The sequence below is a fragment of the Pteropus alecto genome, unplaced genomic scaffold (assembly GCF_000325575.1).
Source record: "Pteropus alecto unplaced genomic scaffold, ASM32557v1 scaffold110, whole genome shotgun sequence".
NCBI classification, from domain to species: Eukaryota; Metazoa; Chordata; class Mammalia; order Chiroptera; family Pteropodidae; genus Pteropus; species Pteropus alecto.
In genome coordinates, this window is record NW_006431920.1 from 6875548 (window position 1) to 6891151 (window position 15604).

Sequence of the window (15604 nt, forward strand, 5' to 3'; positions counted from 1 at the left end):
AACCAGATTTAGAAAGGATTTGGATGGTTATAAAAATAATTGAGATTCAGTTATCTTAGATGCAGCATTCACCTAGGATCGACCTTTCAAGAAGTGCAGTAAATGTGTTTCTCCAAAGAATCAGAATTTTTACACTGATGCCTAGCAAGATTTAGCTTTTTAATTCCTCTCTCAAAATTTCCCTGAGCTCTGCAATACACAGGGGAGTGGATGGGGGTGGGGGAGGAAGGGAGGGAGCGGGAGAGAGAGAGAGAGAGGGCACTATTGTTGATAATGTGTGAAGGATCTCAACTGACAAAAGCTATATGTTCCAGGAAATCAGAATAAAGATTAAAGAGAGGAGACTTAAACCTGAGAGATTTCTTTGGAGCCCTCGTTTGTCAACTGAAAACACTTTACTGTACCTCCATGAAGGCCTAGAAAGTTGGGGCTTGGTAAAATTTGGCCATTCAACCTCATTTTACTTAGTTCTCCACCCAGAATAGAATGTATCAGCCATCAGGAATTAAATGGTTTAATTGTAAGGCATTAATGACTCAGAATTTGATAAAATCGGTGGCATGACAGGCAGAATAATGACCCCTCAAAGATGTCCATATCCTAATTTCAAAAAGTTATGAATATGCTTGGTTATATGGCCAAGGGGAAATAAAGTTGCAGATGAAATTAGGATGGTTAATCAGCTGACCTTCAATAGAGAGGTTATCCTGGGTTATCCAAGTAGGTCCAAGGGAATTACAAAGGTTCTTCACTGCAGGAGAGGGAGGCAGAACAGACAGAGTCAGAGAAGGAGATGTGATGACAGAGGCAAGGTCAGAGCAATGCAGCAGGAGAAGTATTCAACTCCCCTCGCTGACATGGAAGGTGGAGAAAGGGGTCCATGAGCCAAGGACTGCGAGCAGCCTCTAGAAGCTAGGAAAGTTAAGAAAATAGATTCTCCACTGAAGCGTCAAGAAAGGAACACATTGCTGCTGATGCATTGATTTTAGCCCAGCAAGACTATGTCAGGCTTCTGACAAGCAGAACTATACAATATTAAATTTGTATTGTGAAGCCACTAAATTTGTGGTGATTTTTTATATCAGCAATAGGAAACCAAAATGAATTGATTGGTATTGAATATTGGATGCTGCTGCAACAAAGCGAAAGTGGCTTTGAAATTGGGCAGTGGGAAGAGGCTGAAAGAATGTTGAAGAAAATGCCTAGTTTACCTTAAGCAAACTGTAAATAGCCATATGGATGCTTATGAGTCTGTTAGTGAAAGTGTAGAAGAAAATGAGGAACGCATTACTAGAACACGAGGAAAGCATAGTCTTGTTATATAGTGGCAGAAAATTCAGCAGAATTGTGCCCTACAGTTGTGTGAAAAGCAGAACTTGTAAATGATGGAATTAAAGGGATGTCTAAGCAGCATCGAAGGTGTGGCTTTGTGTCTTCTTGCTATTTGTAATAAAATTTAAGAGAAAGAGATAGAGGGGAAAAAAAACTATTAAACAAAAAGTAACTAGGACTTGATGACTTGGGAAATTTTTAGCCTATCCATATTGTGTCAGTTTTCAGTCACACAAAAGGCTGTTTGAAGAGATTAATATTAGATCCCCTCAGAAACCTCAGAAGTAGTTAAAACTAAGATGGGATTATCTAGGAAAGATCTGTTAAGGAAGCTTTTGTCTGAGGGAGTGAATCCCTGTGATATACAGAGGAAACCTTAAAGTTTCTTGAGAATTTTTTATCCTCAGAAACACTGCCAGGGTGGACCGAAACAGAGAGAATATGAAGTGAAAGTGGATGGTAGAAAGAGAATGGAGAGACTTCAATGGCTTCAGCAAAAACAAACGAGGAAAACTGAAGTAGATGCTGGTGCATAAGTAGAATTCACCTGGAAATGTCATAGTTTACTTCCTTCTGTGAAAATTGAAAGTTAGAATCAATGACTCTTGGAAGCAGAAGGAACTAGTAGAAAATAAGAGTCCATTTAAAAAAAAAAAATGAGACACTGATTAAAAAAAAGAAAAATAAGTGTATACATTTTGGAATGATTATATTGTGCTATTTAAGATAATAGCAATTATGTGACACTTTAGTGGATAAAATATATACAAAAGCTTTTAGTTTAACCACTATTTATACATATGTATATGTGTGTGTGTGTGTGTGTGTGTGTGTGTGTGTGTGTGTGTGTGTGTGTAATATTAGAACAGACCATTTCAGGATGGGATGCTTCTATAATAAACCAAATATGCAATAATCTAAAGTGACAAAATATTTGTAGACAGATTAAAGATGCAATGACTTTATATTGTTAAATCCTTCGGTTGATAGAGAGATAGTCATTGTTTAAAGGCAGTGGAGGGCAATTCTTTAAACAGTTCTACTTATTTAAACCTCCCCCCTCTACTCCTTGTATTCCTAATACAAAAACAGCTAATATTTGTGGCAAACTTATTATATCTCAGACCCTGTGTTTTATACAACTTAGATAAATTATTTAATACTTTTTCACAAGACATAATAAGGTATATACCATTGTCATCCTTATTTTTCAGGAAATTGAAATACTGGGGGGTAAAATAATTTGCCCATGTGGTAAGTGGTAAAGTAGGAATTTCAGTGTAGCTCTATGTAATTATAGAAAGCCCTTTGCTATCATATTACCCCTCTTTTTAAGTATTTGAAAAGAAACTGCTTATATTCAAAGTTCCCTGATATATCTGGAGAGTAGCATGTCACTTCTAAAGCAAAAGTTTTTCAATGTAGCAAATATGAATGATATCTTCCTTATAATATTCCTACCTGAGTTTAGGGAGACAAACTATATTAAACAGAAAATGCTCTAAGTTGAGATCGATTGCCTATGTGCCCTAGAAAGGAATAATAATAATAGTTAATATTGATTGTCTCTATATTATGATCCACATACTGGGCCAAGGGCTTCTCATAATTTATCTTGTTTAACCTTCACTCATGAGGGAGAGGGAACCTATTTTATAAGAGGAAGAAACTGATGGATAGAAAGCTTATCACTCAGCCTGAGGTCACACAGCTGGTTACGATCATGAGTCAAGACTCCAGACAGACACTAAGCACAGTGATTTCCTGCCTTATGTGTAGCTATATGTATACATTTTTGGATAGGAAAAAATATGGCAGGTTAAACAACCTGCTCATTTTTGGTTCCATTTAAATTTTGGGTGAGATTCAAGAGGGGAAAATGTAATCACACAGCACAGGAAAGACATAAGTGTTTTGTGCCTGAAATAGCCTTTGGCAGCTCAAGACACATTCCAGATGGTTCTAGATGGGCTATCTCCCCGTAATCTTTCAATGTAGATTAAGTTTTCCTCGCCTCATTTGTCTGAATCATCTTAAAAATCCTGGGACAGTTTTCCCCTCATCTATTTTCAACAGGTTGGTATTGCTGTTTCTCCAGTCTACCGTATCAAAGTGCAGCTGACACCTCAGATCTACGTGGGTCCCTGAGTCATAAAAAGTGGGTACTTAGCAACCAGATCAGATAAGCACAGGATGTTCCTTCTTCAGTGGCTTGACTTACAGTTGAATACGAACTTCCATACCATTTGTTAACATTTTAGTCTGTAAACTGATCCAAACAGTTTAGATTAAGGAATAGACAGAGAAATCATTTCTAATCATAGTCTAACTGACAACTATTATGGTCTGAAATTTGCCCTAACATTTTAGTGTGTTTTTTTTTCTCCTTCCTTATACTGAAAGTGACTTTAGCAGTATAATAACAGATTTCAAAGGTTGACTCAATATTTCCCTGTTCTTATTTTCTTCTTCATGTTGAAGGAAACAAAAAACGAGTTGTTGCTAAGAAAATACTAATAGCCACCGACTGGGTTCCTGACATTTGAACAAGCTTAGAAGTCCATCAATAGTGCATTATGAATCAAAGCTGATTCAGATAATTTCACAGCCACATCAATCATTGACTATTCTTGACAAACTACAAAGGAAAAAGACTCATAATATTCTACACTATACCTCCCACTTCTGCTTGGAGAATCAGAATTTCCATTATCTTAAACGCTACCTATATGCACTTAGAAGAAGAGAAACCCTGAAAAAAAAAAAAGCCAATATACATAAAAATGAATCTATTGAAAAGAAGGCTATGTCTCAACCAATAGGCAGATTAGGCCACTTCCTATGTGGTAGAATATAAATGACACCACCAAAGAGGTTCTTGTCCTAAATTCTACTCCACGGTTTTGACTGCAAAGTGTATATCTCCCACATTCTTATTTCTTTGGATTAAGATATAGAAGGTATTTGTTAAAATAAAATTGCGGTAATACCTGAGGTCACACAATGACAAATACCTAGGGAAAGCAAGTTTACAAGGGAAGAACATCCAAGGCTGGTAAGAGAATCAGAGGGGAGACCAAATAAGGAAGTGGGAGTGGAGGAGGAACCAGAGATTGGCCTCAAATCAAAGGGCAAATGGAGACAAGGTGAGAGACTGAGCCAAGGTGACAAATAGAGAAGGGACAACAGAAGAAGAGACAAGTAGAGGAGAGAAGTTTTAAAGGACACATTAGACAAACTGGCAACTTCAAAATTTTTCCAAGAATTGAGCTTTAGTATGTATAAATAGAGTTGTCAAATTGGCAATATTTATCAAGAAGTTTAAACTTGTTTATGCTTTTGGTTTAGTAATTCTATTTTGAAGAGTTGAGTTTAATAAAATAATTCTAAATATAGAAAAGGCACTTCATTATTTATAATAACAAAAACTTGGCAACCACCAAAATGTTCAACCATAGGTTAATCATTGAGTAAACCATGTCTATCTACTTAATTAAATCTTACATATACTTTCGAAGTTATGTTTCAAAGAATATATAACAAGCATGTTTATGATATAAAGCTGACTTGAATAAAGATATACAAAATTGAATACATAGAGTGATTGTTATACTAAACATTCATTAACATACCATTGGGGTATATCAGACTGTTTTAAGGGAATGTGTTTTAGTGATGGGCTTATAGGTGTTTAACCTTCCACCTCCACCCCACTGACTCTTTTGACAATCTGTATTTGCCAAATGCTATTTAATAAGCCATTGTTATTTTTGTATGGAAGTTATTTGAATATCAACATCACTATGATCCCAAGGCTAGACTCCGAGGCTAGCCAAGTATGTTTTTCTTTCCTCTGAAAGTCTTGGGTTTAACCAATGACAATGATCCCAGAGAGAAGAGTGATTCCTTGGGTCAAAGATAGGAGATTAATTCTTCTTTCCCAGCATTCTCTAAACAAGAATTAAAAATTTACCACCAACATGTGGAAAAAGAATACATTAAGATCATTGAATCAGATTGATTAGTTGTGTTCTGTCAGATTAAAAATGTAAAGGTAGTTAAGTTTTGGTAGAAATTTCAATATCTTCAGAATAATTATTCGGTTTGTCTAGAAGTTAACCAGAAAGATAAGACCTATTATAAGGGTAATGTGGGGACATATGAATCATCTGTCATCTTGAAAGTTCAATCCTGATGGATCTTGATAGTAAGCAGATGAGCAGTTATTGCTAACATAATTGGATTTTGTTAAGATAGGAGACAGAAATAGAGATGGATCTATTTTCTTCCCTTAGAGATTTCACATTTTAAAAGATATCCCTGCCAGTGGAGAATTTAGTGGAGGCTGCTCTTTTATAATGAGTATCTTAAAAAGAAAAACATGTTGCATATTGATTCAGGTGAGGGTGCCAGCTTATTTAAATAAAGAAAGGGCATTATTTTAATGCTGAAAGGAACCTGAGCATATATTTGCTATTTCAGAGAAAAGGTGTTTGCATTTATAAATTAAACTATTCTTTTCAATACTCATAGGGCATTTGAGTCTGATAAAGTAATCCTAAATACAGAAAATTTACGTCATTATTTATAAGACAAAAAACTTAGCAACCACCAGAATGTCCAACCATAAGTTAATCATTGAGTAAATCATGTTATTCACTCAATTAGATCTTGCGGATATTTTCCAAGTTGGGCTATCATTAACACAGGAGGCAGCATGCCAAGTATGGTGGACTTTGGAATTAGGCGGACTTAGGTTTGAATTCCTTATCTGCTGCCTTGAGAGAAATATTTAATGTCTTTGAGCCTCAATTTATTTATCTATAAATAATAATAATAATAATAATAATAATAACAATAATAATAATAATAATGACTAATCACTATTCCAAATACTTTATGTATATTAACTCACTTAATTCTTATATTGGCCCCATGAGGAAAGTACCATTAGGAATAAATAAAACAATGTATATGAGGCAGCTGGCACATTCCATAGCACAGAGAGAGGGGCGCAACAAATTTGATCCCTTTCCCTTGACAATAGGATTCAGAACCCTAGTCTATAACCTACTAATACGTGAATAGTGAGTGGTTTGTTAGAGCACATAGTTTTTGCTGTTTTCTATCCATTTGGAAAATTTGAGTAATTTTGGTTCTACTAAAAGGAGATCCTGGGACAAGGACTTGAATGCAAGTAGGATATCTGGGGGAGTGAAGAAGTAATAAGGGGAAAGGGAAAAATGCATGAGAAGGTGGATTAATAAGTGAGTCACTGCTTTGGGCATTTGAGGCTCAATCCTACTTGGGCCCTTCTGAGAGACCAGTTGAAAAATACCTTGATATCTCTTTCCAGGAGGTGAGGGAGCTAGAGAATTTATGTCACTTTGTGAGGGTCATCTCTGGGCCATTGGTTTTCTTCTAGTCTTCTCTATGTTCTCTTGGACTTAACAAGATCCCATGCCCAGAAAAGGACCAGACCAGTGACCTGAGGTGTGAGCAGAGGGGACACTCAAAGCTTCTGCTATAGTTGCATAATAACCTAATGTAATAGAAAAATGTCAGGTTTACCCTGGAAAGAAAAGGTTATAGAATTTCAGTAATTCTAGAATTTCAGTATTCTTTCATTTGAGTAGCCCAGATTTCTAAAAGCGTATGCTTTGTATAGACTTGGCAGAAATCTCACCACATCCTTGGATTTGCATGAGACAGAGATGCACAGAGGGACCATTTAACAAATTATTCTAGCTGTTCAGAATAAACAATTAAACAAATAGAACCTGCTGCTTCTTGCCCACTGTGCGCTCCAGCCAAGGACATGACTATGAAGTATGAGGCAAAGGTGTCATCAAGAAGAGAACATCAACGGAGAGATGGTAGGTGGGGAGGAGAAAGAAACTTAAAACTCAAGACCTTCAAGGCAAATGGAATTCAGGGACCTAGAAGAACCCAGAAGAACAGGCTGTTGTAATAGTACAACTATAAAAAAAAAAACAACAAATTCACTTTCCAAGTAATGCAATAGCCTAGAGGCAACAAGTACTTGGAACCAGGCAGGTGAACACACTGAAAACAATGGCTCTTAAATTCTGGCAAACCCTGCACGGTCTCAGGGCAACCGTTGCAAGTAATTTGCCAAGACTTTTCCCAGCAGGAAATGCAAATGCAATACTCATTACTTTTGTCTTTCAGCAAACTGGACACAAAGGGCAAACTCAGTGTGGGAGATTGAAAAGCAAATAATAGGACAATTAAAGAAAGATGTAGGTCCTAGGGAATGAATTGGCAGCCGAATTCATTCATTGGCTTTACAAAAAAAAAAAAAAAAGGAAAGAAAAGAAAAACATTGTCCTTGCCTTTAAGAAACTTATGTTCTAGTAGGGGAGACAGATGCACGAGTAGACAATTTAAATTCCCTCCAATAAATACCACAGTCCAATTAAAAAGCGAGCACTTTGGTAGGACAAAAAGAAGAGTTAATTAGGGCCATGGGAGGACTGGAAAGCATCCTCTTGTTGCTGATACATTATAGCAGATTAGAAGGAGATTTGGCATAAATATTTAATCAGGGAAAATAGGATGGATGGATAAGCTTGGAAACAGAGAGGTTATCAAATGCATGATGACATATCAAATATTTTATCCATACAGGAAAGGTAAGAACAAGGTTTGGCCCCCTTGGAAGTGGGACACAAGCACAGTGGCAAACAAAGCTCGAAAAGCCAACATGTGGCCGGCCTCACATCCCATAGATGTAAAACGAGGCCATTGTTCAAAAATAAATTTTTTAAAATTCTAGCATCTAATACTACATTTCAAAATTTTTAAACATTTTTCAGAAAAGAAAGAATTTGGTTTTCCTTATTAATTTTTTTTATATTTGATATATTTGCTCAAGCTTCAAAGCTTTGGAAATACTAATATACTACCCTTCTGTGACCCAGAAATGTGGACTCAGAATGAGAAGGGACATTTACAGAAAATGTCTCTTTCAACCTTGAGTTAGCCTTTTGTGTGTGTGCACGCATGCATGTTAGCGCATGTGCATGCATATGTGTCTGGGGAGATTTCTATCAATCTCTTTCATTGAAAAAGTTATCTCCTCTTCAAAAGGCACTCCCAGGACAATAAACATGTCTTTGTTTAGCCAAGCCCACTTTTCCTAATCAGAGAGATGTAAGGGAAGCTCCTTTTGCTGTACACAGGAGGAGGGACACACAGGCACACTTTTAAATAAACTGCATCATCTAATGATTGTTAGGGTATATTTTAATCATTTGGCTGAAACATCAAAACTGTTTCTTTGACAAGGATCAGACAGATCCAGGATTAAGGGACCAGCCAACAGTCTGGTTATAGCTTGAGTGCATTCTGGTGCTATCACCCATGACATGGGGCACACATAATTGTATCTAAACTCTTCTGAGATTCTGGGTGGAGCTGGAGAGTGATCATCACTTTCTTCTTGGCACTGGGAGACAGAACAGCCTGGGGAATTATTACCGTACATTAGGAAGAGCTGAGATCGAACTAGAACAGGGAGAAGGCTGACAATATTAACTTAAGTATAGCATAAAACTAATTATATAAGCTCTAGCTCATGGTAGTTTAGACCTGTGTTTTGGCTGCACTTTATTATTAGATGTCGTGGTCTGAGATGTCATAAATATGGACTTGGAGAAAAAATGGTTGAAAATGTAATTGTTTAAAATGTGTTTAAATGTGAAAAAAATCAATAATGTGTGAAGCCAACTCCTTCTTTCTCTGGAAAAAATTCAAAAAGTTAAGACATACTATTAGTGGCTAGAATAAAGGAATTTCATTATTAAAACAATAGAATAGTATTCATAGGCACTAAGTTAACTTGAGAAAAATTTGAACCCAGTTGCTCACTTGGAGATCCCACGTGAATGGAGAAGGAGGATAAAAATTTTAAGCTGTGCTTCTCAAACTTTAGTGTGTCTATAAACCATGTAGGCATCTTGCTAAATGCAGATGGTGATTCAGTAGGTCTTGGGAAGGGCACCAGAATTTGTATTTCTAACATGGTTGTTTTCTACAGGCCGATGCTATTGGTAGAGAGACCACACTCTGAGTAGCAAGAGTCTAAGATAAGAGCTGATTTATGCCTCCGTATCGTGGGCTTTCATTAGTTGTGTCATTCTGAGTATGTGAATGTGTGCAGATTTGTTTGTTAAAGATAAAGAACTTTGACATCATTGTGATAATAGGAATCTCTGCAAAAAAAAAAAAAAAAAAATCAGTGCAGAAAGTACAAGAGACTTGGCATTTGTGAAGTCTGGGATGGATGCCAAGCTCTTTACTTATCAGTTATATGACCCTGAATAGTCATTTAACCTGTTGAGACTTAGTTTCCTCAGCTGCAAAATGTGTATGACAATTTCTGTCTTCCTACATCTGGGGATAGTTTTTAAGATCGAATGATAGTGGCTAATGTTAATTGTATGCTTAGTATGTGTAACTGTGATAAGCTCTTTAAATATATTAATTCACTTAATCTTTACAACAACGCAATGAAGTAAGCACTGCTGTTTTTGGAGCCTCCCTGAGGATGTGCAGGGCCCCTGTAAACAGTCACAATTTGAGAGAGAGAATAAGTTAGAAAATTCATTACAGAGAAAACACCCAAGGGAGGAGGAAAAAGTGGCCTGAATTCAATATCAGACTAAGCGTACTCCTTGATCAAGAGGTAATTTCCAGAGAGCTAGTGCCTGTATAGAGTTTCAGAGTAGAGGGGATGGAGAAGAATTTAAAATAATTATGGCTGAATTTTTTCTTAATTTCAACAAAAACTTAAAGTAACACATTTAAGAAGTTCAGACAACCCCAGTCAGGGTAAATACAATCGAAATCACACTTCAGCAAACCATAGGTAAATTGCTGTAAACAAATGACAAAGAAAAAACCTAGAAAACATTCATAGGAAGAAAAGACATCACAAACTGGAGAACAATGATAAGATTATGGTTAATATCTCATCAGAAATAATGATAGCCAGAAGACAATGGAATAACAAGTGTAAGAAGAAAATGACATCAACCCAGAGTTAATATCCAGCAAAGATATCCTTCAGAAATAAATACTGACAAAGACTTTTCAGATGCACAGAAGCTGAGAGAATTAATTACCAAAACATAAATTTACATTACATGAAATGCTCAAGAAACTTCTTCAGGCTGAATGGAAATAACACCAAATGGAAACTGAGATGGATAGAACCAAATGAAGAGCACAATAAATCATGTACATGTGGAAACAACAACAAAAAAATTCTTTTAAAAAATTTTCAAATAGAAATTGGATGTTTATTGCCTAAATTATAACATTGTGTTTGAGATTTAAAAGAAATATTTATGTAAAATACATGATGATCACAATTTAAATTACTGGGGAATAAAATGGAATTAATTATACTGCTGGAAGGTTTTTATATTTTATGTGAAGAGTAACAATATTAATTCTAAGTAGAATGAGGTAAATTAATGATGCATGTTTTAATTTCTGAAACAACCACTAAATAAATGAAACAAACGTTATTTTTTTAAAGCCAATGGAAAAATTAAAATGAAATACTAAAAATATATATAATTAATTGAGAAAGACAGCAAAAGAGAATTGAAGTAGAAAAGCAGGTTGGACTAATAGAAAATAAAGAGCTACATGTTGGATTTAAATGCAATATCAATGTTTGCGTTAAATAGATAGTGTCTAATTGTTCCACTTAAAATACAGAGATTTGCAGACTAAATATAAAAGCAAGACTCAATATATACTGTCTTCAAAAAAAGTACTTTAAATATAAAAACACATATAGCTTAACACTGAATAGGTAAATATTGATATTTCATGCAAAGAATGGTTATATTAATGTAAAACTAAGTAGGCTTTAGAGCAAGGGACATTATCAGAGATAAAGAGAGTCATTTCAATGATAATAGACTCATTTACCAAGAGCACAAAGCTATCTTAAATGTGTATGGCCTGGTAAGAGAGTTTCAAATACAAAAAGAAAAAAATGGTAAACCTAAAAGAAGAAATAAATCCACGATAGTTGGAGATTTTCCCTATTACTCTTTCATCTAAGTGACAAAGTAGGAAAAGATATCTGCAGGAATATAGAAAGAACTTTGTTTTTGACTTTAATGGAGTAACTGGAACTGCACTTGTCATTTGCCTTACCAACTAGAAAACTAGACAAAATATGTCAAACGCCTGTTTTCAGAAATCAAACTATAGGCAGCACAGGACTGTGACCCCGGAGAGAAGGGAATTAAATGTGGTGAGACTTACATTCATGCAACTTTCTGCATGGAAGCACAGTGCAAGGAGGGCGAGCTGAAGCAGATTACGATGGTCTCACTGAGAAGAGGCAGACGATGTAGTTCAGGAGTTTATTAGTGGTTAGGTCTGTGGGGCAGAGTGCCAAAGAAGAGAAAACCATACAGAGAAAGAACTGTAGAAATAGGCATGGGTTTTTTTCTTGAACCTGTGGCTGAATTCTAAGCCACACCAACAAAGGATGAAATACCCCGAAGACAGGTAAACAGCACCTGGGAGCTCCAAATGGACCTATTCCCAGAGCTCACACTAATCTAGGAGATACTGAGTTGTGACTAGGTAGAGTAGAGTTTCCTTGCTGATCACCTAGGGCACACCAGAGGCTCATGCCTTAGTAGTAGTAGTACTCTCCCCACAGTAAAGGCGGATCTGGTATCCACCCCAACAAAGGTAGAATCAAGGCTTGGAACAATCAAGCTAGTCAAACAAGAAACTTACTTGCTGTCCAGAAGAAAGTTCAATATTCTTTCAAGGACCACAACCATACTTCATATACTCAACAGTGTAAAATCACAATGTCCAGAATCCTGTAAACAAAAAATGTAAAAATGCCAAGAAGTGGGTCATTGTGACCTATAACCAAAATTAAAAAAAAAAAAGTCAATATCTACAAACCCAGAAATAATAAAATTAATGGAATTATAAAACAAAGAATTTAAAATAGTTATCATAAATGCGCTGACACAGAAAAACAAGGTAATGATGAGAAGAGAAATGGAGGATATGAAAACCAAACAGAAACTCTAAAGATGAAAAGTTCAGTATCTGAAATGTAAAATTCACTGTATTAGATGCATGTGACTAAATTCAACATTCATAATAAAATCTCTCAGTAAATTAGAAATAAAAGGTACCCTCCTCAATCTGTTATATGGCACTGTGAAAAACCTGTAGCTAACAGCAGGCTTAACATCAGCTGAAGAATTGAATCCTTTCTCCACTAAGATTGAAACAGGGCAAGGATGTAGATTGTCACCACTTCTATTCAACATTACATTGGACATCATAGCATACAAAATAAAGTAAATAATGATCGGTAAAGTCTGTGACTTACTCTTACAGTGCAGCTCCAACTGTTCATAGAAAATACCCAAAAGTCATAGAATGCTTCATCTAGACACATCCAACCATGAATTCCAATTCGCTCCTTCTATTCATGGGGAAATTGGGTTGTGCTTCATTACCCCAAGGAAACATAGATCATACATGTTAAGAAGATAATGGTTTGAAACATATTTTAATGTTCTTTTCCTTTTGTATTTCTCCTCCTCCATCCCGATTTTTCAGGGGCATTTATTTGTCTCGGGAGGATTAGGATTATTAAAGCAGAGACACAAAAAGAAAGAGGAGTCATTCAACTCTTGCAAACAAAGCAGAATTTTCGAGTCTGTAACAATAAAATTGTCTTAGAAGCCAGGCTTCATAGAAAAAGAAAGTAATTTAAAAAATTCCTTTAGATATCATTAACATTATGAATGAGGCCTAACAGATTAAATCACAGTTTCTTCCACAGTGTGGAGACAAGATTGATTCTGCCATTAAGACTGCACTGTGAGGCCTAGTGTCCCCAAGAAGATGAATGGTGATCTGTGATATATTTAAGTACAGTCCACGACAGAAGGGGAGACGAGATGAAAACCTGCCTTTATGTAGCAGTGAAATGTGGGAAGAAGGAGACAGTGAGAGAGGAATTAGCTTTTGATACAGAATAAGGCACCTCAAAATTTACTGTCTTGAAACAGCAATAACTTCTTTAGTTCATGATTCTGCATGCCATCTAATTTGGTAGAGCTCAGCTAGGTACTTCTAGTCTTGGCTGGGCTCACTCTTAAGTCTGTGATTGGCTGCTAGGTTGACTGGCTGGTCTAGGATGGTCTCAGATGGACCAGTTTGTCTCTATTTTCCATTGTGTCCCCTCCTCCAGCCAGCTAGCCTGAGCTTGTTCATATGGTGGTAGCAGTGTTCCAATAAAAAAGACTGAGGCACACAAGGCCAATAAAAAAGACTGAGGCACACAAGCCCTTAGGGGCTTACGGTCATAAATGACATGGCATCACTTCCGCTGCATTTTATTGGTAAAAGCAATTCACAAGGCCAGCCCAGATTCAAGGGATAGAGAGAGATATCCTGCCTCTAGATGGAAGGACTTCAACATCACACTGCAAAGGAGCCTAAAGGGGAATAATAGTAGTCAGGCTCTCATTCACTATCCTTTTTTCAGCCCAGTGACCCACTTCTCCCTCAGCTCCCCTTTCCAGAAGAGTGACCTAACTCAGTGCCTGGGGTGTGAATTCGGGAATATGAATACTCATTCAACCACACTCTGTTTTTAGCTTCACTCCATCTCCTGGATTTCATTTGAAAGACTCCAGCCCCTTAAATCACTGTGTCTTTGAGGATTCTATAGCATGAATCAACTTGCCTGTTATTGTCATTCCCTCCTTCCCCAGCGAAGAGTTTGATTTCAGCATCTCTGCTCTGCAAAATCAGCTTGACTCATCCATCTATTTTACAACCGTCAAAATTCTGTTGACGGTCTGGCCTGCTGTTATCTCTTCTACTCTCTTGTCTTTGTATAAAGGCAGAAAATTGTATACCTTCTATCTTTTTACTGTTATTGAGGGGGGTTCTGAGATGAAGCAGAGATACACATATGTGATCCAACTGCCTTACGCATCTACAAATTTCCTTCCTTTCTTAAAACCTCAAGTCATGCATGAATATTACCTGCAGGAAACAATGCAACATAACAGTTCTACTTCTCTGGATAAAAAAAGTCATTTCTCTCATTTTGAACTCCTTCAAAAAAATGCCCATTATATAATGCAATTCAATAAATTTATAAAGCTTGTGTGCTTCCAGTTGCAATTTAGATAAAGTACAAAGGTGGCCTCCATGGGGATCATTTTGTAGCACCTGGTTGCCATGGTCACGGGTTCTATAAAAATGGAGGAAATAAATAATGAACTACTGTATCCTTCTCATCAGCACCAGACATTTATAGTATTCAAATATTTACTTACTGAGTTTTCAAAAATATTAAAATATTAAAATAGATCTGCTTCCTAAAAGGGCATACCTTTGCTACTGGTTTAAATTCTTGCTTCTGACAAGCAGACTCTAAAAGAAAACTAAAATATAATCTTTCAAGATTGATTTTAGTTTCTTTCAGTGATCATTTACTTCCCCACCAAAAAAAGATTGACTTCATTTTTTAAAATTAGTTATAGATTCATTCATGTGTTGAAAAGGGTCCTAGGATCTTTGCTCAATATTAATGACTGTTAATATTAAAGGTAGATTTATTTTATATCACTACAGATGATGACTTCAATTTGGGACAGCCAAGACTTTCTTTTTCAAAATTTTAGTTTCTTTTTTATTTTGATAAAAACACTTAAATGAGATTTACCCGTCTTGGCAGATTTTTAAGTGTACAATATAATATTCTTGATTGTGGATGCAGTGTTGTATTCATCTTATGTGACTGAAACTGTATAGCTAATGATTAGCAACTTCCTGATTCCTTTTAAACCAGCCAAATATTTTTCTCCAAAAATCTTTCCTCTGTACTTTGATTCAAAGAACCTAGAAAATTCTGATGTGATGCCTTCTTAGAAAAATGTAGTAAAGTTTAAATCAGAGCATATAAAAGAGAATGAACCTCAGGGTTCTGGAGAGGGACGTGGGGAAAATGTGATTCTCCAGTTAGATTTGTTTTTGCTTGTTTTCATTGGGGGCAAGTTGTGAGGACACTGGTAATAAAGTGGAGAACAAATCTGTGATTAAAGTTTCTCTGCTGCTTTCTGAGACAACTAAAATACCATAAATTTAAATAAACATCTCACTATTTATCCGAGGCAAAAATTATGTGATGCATTTATAGTACCGAAATCAGAAAAAAAGTCACTTT